Here is a 7500-nt window from a genome sequence, read left to right as displayed (position 1 = left end):
AGCCTCGTAGTCCATCTTGAAGGCCCAGAGCTGTAGTCTGGCTGACAGTTCGCTGATGGAGGACAGGGTGAGAAGGAACTGTTCTGCTGAGCCCAGGGGGACGTCCGGATTGGCCAGCTGAGCTTCCTGTATCTTCTGCTTCTCCTCCTCCGAAGGGATCATCGTCAAGATTTTCTACAGGGGGGGGGGGGCAGAGGACCATGATAGGAAAGGGGAGGGGAAAGGTGACTTCCTTCATACTGGACACAGACACATAAAAATGGTATCCACAATTTCATCTGTAGGTAGTAATCGTTGGATTGTAGATGCAACAGTTTTTATAAAAAAATATAAAAAAATCCATCGCTCTCATTTCCACCCATTAAGATACAAAGATGTGCTACCTTTTTGTAGCATTTCTGACAATGCTAAACTATTTATTTTCACCCAAATCTCAGAGTTCTATCAACCCGGGCCAGCAACTCGGTTGCTCAACAACTCAACAACACAAACAGCTCGCTGCCTGTACCAGCCAGACAGCAGCCAGCGATGAAGTGGCGGCTGATAAGAAGTGGTTGAGGACAAGCCTAAGCTACTATAGATAGCTAGCTATATGTTTGTACTCAAGCTGAGGTTATGTCAATAAATGAAAACAGATAATTGCCCAACATGAAAAATAAGTTGCTTGTTATTTGTGAGCTGCATGTTGATTAGATTTGATTAGCTAACATTAGGTAGCTAGCTAACCAGCAGCTGTAACATTAGCTAACCAGCAGCTGTAACATTAGCTAACCAGCAGCTGTAACATTAGCTAACTAGCAGCTGTAACATTAGCTAACCAGCAGCTGTAACATTAGCTAACCAGCAGCTGTAACATTAGCTAACCAGCAGCTGTAACATTAGCTAACTAGCAGCTGTAACATTAGCTAACTAGCAGCTGTAACATTAGCTAACTAGCAGCTGTAACATTAGCTAACTACATTAGCTAGCAGCTGTAACATTAGCTAACTAGCAGCTGTAACATTAGCTAACTAGCAGCTGTAACATTAGCTAACTAGCAGCTGTAACATTAGCTAACTAGCAGCTGTAACATTAGCTAACTAGCTAATGTAATATTATACCACAGATGAATAAGTTACCAGTCAGATGAGAACTAATATTGGCTAGCTAGCTAACCAACACGCGAGGAAAGCTAGATAGCTATATTTTGCCAATGAATGTTTTTTATATTTTTTTATATATAAGGCTGAAGTAATCTGTGTAAACAAACAAATAAGCTAGTGAACGCCCTTGCCTGCTATAGCCAATTAGCTAGCCAGTAACAACTCAATGTTGACAATAGCTTATATCCCACATTCTTCCACAAAGCATAGGTAGCTAGCTAGCACTACAGACAGACACTTTGATTTTTGACCATCCAAAGCAAAGCCGTTTAAACTTAGCTAACGTTACAGCCCTTATCGCATTAATTCCGTACGCTCCCTCCTCTTATAATGCAGTCCTCTTATTGTCATTAGAATCCACATTTGCCATCCACATAGTGTAAGCAGCACATTGCTGGCTAGCGCAACCAAACATGTGCACAGTTGAAAGAAAATGACATGCTTGCTAACTTGGGTAGAGCAAACGCAATAAGTAAACTAACTGGTATAAATTAGACTGTTTTATCAACACGTGAACTTGTTTTTAACTATTTTAAAAATATATTTTAAACCAAATTAATGTTAATGTGTTTATAACAAGGGTTAATGTGTTTATAACAAGGGTTAATGTGTTTATAACAAGGGTTAATGTGTTTATAACAAGGGTTAATGTGTTTATAACAAGGGTTAATGTGTTAATAACAAAGGGTTAATGTGTTTATAACAAGGGTTAATGTGTTTATAAAACAAGGGTTAATGTGTTTATAAGAAGGGTTAACGTGTTTATAACAAGGGTTAACGTGTTTATAACAAGGGTTAACGTGTTTATAACAAGGGTTAGTGTGTTTATAACAAGGGTTAGTGTGTTTATAACAAGGGTTAACGTGTTTATAACAAGGGTTAGTGTGTTTATAACAAGGGTTAATGTGTTTATAACAAGGGTTGATGTGTTTATAACAAGGGTTAATGTGGAAACGCTAACTTAAGGTCCTGGTTTTTGCTTCTCAGAACGTACATTTTGATCATTGTCTTTTTGATTTGATTTGATTTGATTTGATTTAGTGAGTTGTTTTGACACAGTGCTGCTTATTTGCAAATATTAGGTGGATCTTAAAAGATCCTTTTGGGTTGGTTGAGTGGCAGGAAGGTGTCAGCGAGTGTGATGGTGTGTACTACTGCGTTTGTCTTGCAAGAACGGAGGAGAGACCAGCTCTCAGACTCTCGAGGAAGAAAGAGGTCGTTGCCCTCCTCCGTGAGAGTGGTGGATTGTGGGTATGCGCCTGTCACGGGAGAAATGCCGTTAAAGCCGGTAAACGAATTCTGTCAATTCAAAGTGCACTCAGTACACATGGTACTACAATCTATCAATACTTCACATTTATGCTCTGTTCCACATCTGTGAACACTTCCCACCTGTCGTCATATTTATAAACGAGGACATGTGTTTCACTGCAGCTGGAAAGTTTACTTAGGACAAATGTGGCTGGAGTTTTGTGTTCTACATTTTAGAAGATCCAATTTCAGATTTGTAAATTTATCTATTTTTGTGTTATGCATCTAATGACTGTATTTTCATTAATTTGTGGTTATAACAAGGGTGTTTATAACAAGGGTTAATGTGTTTATAACAAGGGTTAACGTGTTTATAACAAGGGTTAGTGTGTTTATAACAAGGGTTAATGTGTTTATAACAAGGGTTAATGTGTTTATAACAAGGGTTAACGTGTTTATAACAAGGGTTAACGTGTTTATAAAACAAGGGTTAATGTGGAACCGCTAACTGAAGGTCCTGGTTTTTGCTTCTCAGAACGTACATTTTGATCGGATTGCCTCTGTCTCTCTCTCATTGGTCTGCAGTTTGTCATTTGTTACATTGTATCAGGGAGTTATCAAATTGCTCTTGACAATTCACAGTGTTATGCAGCCTTTTCTGTTCAGGTCCAGTGCTGCCACACCTGATTCTACTACCACACCTGATTCTACTACCACACCTGATTCTACTACCACACCTGATTCTACACCACACCTGATTCTACTACCACACCTGATTCTACTACCACACCTGATTCTACTACCACATCTGATTCTACTACCACACCTGATTCTACTACCACACCTGATTCTACTACCACACCTGATTCTACTACCACACCTGATTCTACTACTACACCTGATTCTACTACCACACCTGATTCTACTACCACACCTGATTCTACTACCACATCTGATTCTACTACCACACCTGATTCTACTACCACACCTGATTCTACTACCACACCTGATTCTACTACTACACCTGATTCTACTACCACACCTGATTCTACTACCACACCTGATTCTACTACCACACCTGATTCTACTACCACACCTGATTCTACTACCACACCTGATTCTACTACCACACCTGATTCTACTACTCAGCTGTTCTTCCATGAATAGTCCAGTGCTACCACACCTGATTCTACTACCACACCTGATTCTACACCACACCTGATTCTACTACCACACCTGATTCTACTACCACACCTGATTCTACTACCACACCTGATTCTACTACCACATCTGATTCTACTACCACACCTGATTCTACTACCACACCTGATTCTACTACCACACCTGATTCTACTACCACATCTGATTCTCCTACTCAGCTGTTCACTGAGATCTCAGCTGTTCTTCGAGACCGTGAATAGTAGTATCAGGTGTGGTAGAACTGGTCTTGTACAGAAAAGGCTGTATAAACCCGCAACTTGTCAAGAGAAATTGTGGCCATCTCTGAATTGTATTTATGAAGTTGACTCTATCGGAATTTACATTTTATATCACCTTTCGGTGTAAAAAAAAACAACAAAACAATGTTTTAAGTCAGAAGTAGGCATTGGTCTGAAGCTGAAAAATAAAGGAAATTCACATCTGCACCACAACACCTATTCCCCCCATGCTCTACCAAGGTTTTACAGCACCACAACACCTATTCTTTAATTGCATTATACCTCGATCAGCCTCATCATCATCATCATGCCTCATCATCATCATCTCTCACCTCGATGCCTCATCATCATCATCTCTCACCTCGATGCCTCATCATCATCATCTCTCACCTCGATGCCCTCCTTGTTGAGTGCGTACTCATCAAAGTTGAGAATGGCGGTCTTGATGGTGCGAGGAGGAGGCAGGACGGTCAGTCCGATGTTGATGGCGTTACTCCTCTTGGGGTCCAGAACGATGATCTCCTGGCGTTTACCGTCCGCTGCCGTTTTCTGACGGAACAAAAAAAGGTCAGACAGACAGACAGGTTACTGAGAGGTCACGTAATCTGTTTTCTTATGGAACAGACAGACAGACAGACAGACAGACAGACAGACAGACAGACAGACAGACAGACAGACAGACAGACAGACAGACAGACAGACAGACAGACAGACAGACAGACAGACAGACAGACAGACAGACAGACAGACAGACAGACAGACAGACAGACAGACAGACAGACAGACAGACAGACAGACAGACAGACAGACAGACAGACAGACAGACAGACAGACAGACAGACAGACAGACAGGCAGACAGACAGACAGACAGACAGACAGACAGACAGACAGACAGACAGACAGACAGACAGACAGACAGACAGACAGACAGACACTTTGTGACCCTCTGCTGATGTAAGAAGGGATCAATCAACTTGATTGATTGACTGACTGGATACAAGTAGTCTGCCTTTCTCAATAGCAAGGCTATGCTCACTGAGTCTGTACATAGTCTCTCCTTTCTCAATAGCAAGGCTATGCTCACTGAGTCTGTACATAGTCTCTCCTTTCTCAATAGCAAGGCTATGCTCACTGAGTCTGTACACAGTCAAAGCTTTCCTTAATTTTTGGGTCAGTCACAGTGGTCAGGTATTCTGCTACTGTGTTCTCTCGGTTCAGGGCCAAATAACATTCTAGTTTGTTAATTCTTTCCAATGTGTTAAGTAATTGTCTTTTTGTTTTCTCATGATTTGCTTGACCAGCTTGCTTAAGGGCCTCTTCTCCAGGTTCATGCCTCTGTAGGTGATGGTTTTGTTATCGAAGGTTTGGGAATCGCTTCCTTTTAGGTGGTTGTAGAATTTAATGTATCTTTTCTGGATTTTTTAAAATTAGCGGGTATCTGCATGCATTATTTGGTGTTCTATGTTGTACACAGAATCTTTTTTTTTGCAGAATTCTGCATGCAGAGACTCAATTTGGTGTTTTTCCTATTTTGTGAATTCTTTGTTGGTGACCCCAGACCTCACAACCATAAAGGGCAATGGGTTCTTTAAATGATTTAAGTATTTTTTTATTTGTTTTTGGAATATCACATTTTATGTCCCTTTTGATGCCATACTTTCCTGGTCTCTCAGATCGTTCACAGCTTTGTGGAAGTCACCTGTGGTGTTTAACTTGTGGCGCTGATGTTTAGGAGGCCGAGGTATGTATAGCATTTTTGTGTGCTCTAGGGCAACGGTCTCTAAATGGAATTTGTATTTGTGGTCCTGGCGACTGGACCTTTTTTGGAACACCATTATTTTTGTCTTACTGAGATTTACTGTCAGGGCCCAGGTCTGACAGAATCTGTGCAGAAGATCTAGGTGCTGCAGTAGACCCTCCTTGGTGTAACGACGTTCGTCAGTTGAAGGAGAGGACTAAAATGCAGCGTGGTGGTTACTCATGTTCTTTAATGAAAAAATAGTGATACATGAAATAACTAAATAAATACAAAACAACAAACGGAACGAGAAAACCTAATTACAGCCTATCTGGTGAAACTACACAGAGACAGGAACAATCACCCACAAAATACACAGTGAAACTCAGGCTACCTAAATATGGTTCCCAATCAGACAACGAGAATCACCTGACTCTGATTGAGAACCGCTTCAGGCAGCCAAGCCTATACTAGACTATATCAGCCACAATCCCAAAAAACCCAATACGACAACACAATAAACCCATGTCACACCCTGTCCTAAACAAATAATTAAAGAAAACACAAAATACTAAGACCAAGGCGTGACACTTGGTTGGGGACAGAAGCACCAGATCATCAGCAAACAGTAGACATTTGATTTCAGATTCTAGTAGGGTGAGGCCGGGTGTTGTAGACTATTAGAGTGCCTTCACCTGCACACTTGTTCTTGTGTACATTAATCGTATATTTTCCACCCAACACCACTTTTCATCAAATGGTATAGCAGGCCGTCGTGTCAACAGCTATTTGGAAATCAACAAAGAATGAGAAGACATTGCTTTTGTTTGGTTTATTTGTCAATACGCGTGTGTAGGGTGTATACATGGTCTGTCGTGTGATATTTTGGTAAGAAGCCAATTTGACATTTGCTCAGTACATTGGTTTCACTGAAAAAAATGTTGGAGTCTGCTGTTGAGGATTTTTCAGCGGAAACTGTTGACGCAGATTCCACGGTAATTATTGGGGTCAAATTTGTCTCAAATTTGAATATGATCAGACCTTAGTTCCACATTTGTGAGGAGATGCCAAGGTTGATGTTAAAGCATTTAAGTACAGTATATCCCATTTGAATTTGTGGTTTGTATATTTTATCATTTTGTTTAATATACCATCAACACCACAGGCCTTTTTGGGAAGGAGGGTTTGTATGTTGTATGTGTCTCTGGATTGAGGAGTTTTGTGTTTGTACTCTTTCATACAGTGTGGGGAACTGTACTACGATAGGCTCTGCACAGGGGTGTCAGGAAGCAGCAGGGTGTCAGGAAGCAGCAGGGTGCCAGGAAGCAGCAGGGTGTAAGGAAGCAGCAGGGGTGTAAGGAAGCAGCAGGGGTGTAAGGAAGCAGCAGGGGTGTAAGGAAGCAGCAGCAGGGGTGTAAGGAAGCAGCAGGGGTGTAAGGAAGCAGCAGGGTATAAGGAAGCAGCAGGGGTGTAAGGAAGCAGCAGGGGTGTAAGGAAGCAGCAGGGTGTAAGGAAGCAGCAGGGGTGTAAGGAAGCAGCAGGGGTGTAAGGAAGCAGCAACAGGGGTGTAAGGAAGCAGCAGCAGGGGTGTACGGAAGCAGCAACAGGGGTGTAAGGAAGCAGCAGCAGGGGTGTCAGGAAGCAGCAGGGTGTAAGGAAGCAGCAGGGGTGTAAGGAAGCAGCAGGGGTGTCAGGAAGCAGCAGGGTGTCAGGAAGCAGCAGCAGGGGTGTCAGGAAGCAGCAGGGTGTAAGGAAGCAGCAGGGGTGTCAGGAAGCAGCAGGGTGTAAGGAAGCAGCAGGGGTGTAAGGAAGCAGCAGGGGTATAAGGAAGCAGCAGCAGGGGTGTAAGGAAGCAGCAGCAGGGGTGTAAGGAAGCAGCAGCAGGGGTGTAAGGAAGCAGCAGCAGGGGTGTAAGGAAGCAGCAACAGG

At 42.3% G+C, this 7500-nt stretch overlaps 1 pseudogene; it reads right to left on the bottom strand.

Annotated features, from left to right (window-relative positions):
* LOC124012285 overlaps positions 1-7500 on the bottom strand; it is a 179274-nt pseudogene that overhangs the window by 13533 nt on the left and 158241 nt on the right.

The sequence above is a fragment of the Oncorhynchus gorbuscha genome, linkage group LG24 (genome assembly GCF_021184085.1).
Source record: "Oncorhynchus gorbuscha isolate QuinsamMale2020 ecotype Even-year linkage group LG24, OgorEven_v1.0, whole genome shotgun sequence".
NCBI lineage: Eukaryota > Metazoa > Chordata > Actinopteri > Salmoniformes > Salmonidae > Oncorhynchus > Oncorhynchus gorbuscha.
This window is presented reverse-complemented; position numbering and strand designations above follow the sequence as displayed.